The sequence below is a fragment of the Meleagris gallopavo genome, chromosome 16 (assembly GCF_000146605.3).
Source record: "Meleagris gallopavo isolate NT-WF06-2002-E0010 breed Aviagen turkey brand Nicholas breeding stock chromosome 16, Turkey_5.1, whole genome shotgun sequence".
In the NCBI taxonomy this organism is placed as follows: Eukaryota; Metazoa; Chordata; class Aves; order Galliformes; family Phasianidae; genus Meleagris; species Meleagris gallopavo.
The window spans coordinates 14,867,120-14,868,251 of NC_015026.2; positions in this window are offsets into that span (position 1 = coordinate 14,867,120).

Consider the following 1,132-nt stretch of genomic DNA (forward strand, 5'->3'; position numbering starts at 1 on the left):
TTTGTCAAGCAAAGCAGAACTGTGGCAGTACACCCAGTTGCTCAGAAACCCAAATGTTGCTTTTAATGCAGATCACAAAATTACCAAATGGATTGATTATTGCATCTCTGGAGAACTTTTCTCCGGCCTCGAGGATTGGTGTGTTCATTAAGGCGGGCAGCAGATACGAAACCACCGCTAACCTGGGAACCGCCCATCTGCTTCGTCTCGCCTCCCCTCTGGTAGGTGGTTATTCTGCTTCTGCTTTTGGTGGGCATAGAGTGGTAGAAGATTTGGGATGGCAGAGGGCAGCGGTGTGTAAGAGCTTGTGCCTCGCTGCAGACAGTGCGCGTTACCTGCTGGCTGGAGATGCCAGTACGGGAGAAACGCCGTTGCTTTGTGGCAGTGCTGTTTGTGTAGAGCTGTGCTCTCTCATGCTGTCTCTCGCTGCATACCTAATGTGTCTGTGTCACACCAGGATGGGGCTCGTTGTGCTTCAGCTGCAGTAAAAGACTTGGATGTCACACATGAACTCAGATGTGTATGAGAGATGTTTCCGAATGGCTTTTCTCACTAATGCCACCAGGGTTGGCGTGAGCTCTGGGGGCAGGGATGTGCCAGCAGATTCAAGAACAAATTATACACGTTCACTGTCAGCAGTCCTTACACAGCTCCAAAGGTGGGCAGGCAGAAGGTGTGCACTGAAACGCCCAACACAGCTGCTGTAGGTTCTGCAGGTATAGTGCTGGATGGATTCTGGGTGCTGTGCTGTAGCAGTCTCTTCTGGTGCTGCTGCCAGGAGGACGGTGCTGGGCGCTGTGCTGTGGCTGCTCCCAGCTGTGCTGTGACTGCTCCTATAGTGCAACAGGATGTGTAGGCTTTCCTTGTCCTGGCAGTGCAAAGTTTATCCAAGTTAAAAAATCCTGTGAAACATTCAGCCAAACCTGGCTCGTTCCCATAGAATGGGGCTGGGGGAACAACGGGGTAATTGTGCTGGGAAATCAGAAGGATAGAATGGGAGTAAGGATGTGGTAAGTAGGCTCAGCTTCTCTGTATGGGGCAGTGGTTTCTGCAGAAATGAGTAAGCACGGACTGCTTCAGCTTTGCTGGAGCACTGACCCGTATCAGCAAGGCTGTAATCTTAAGTCTCTCT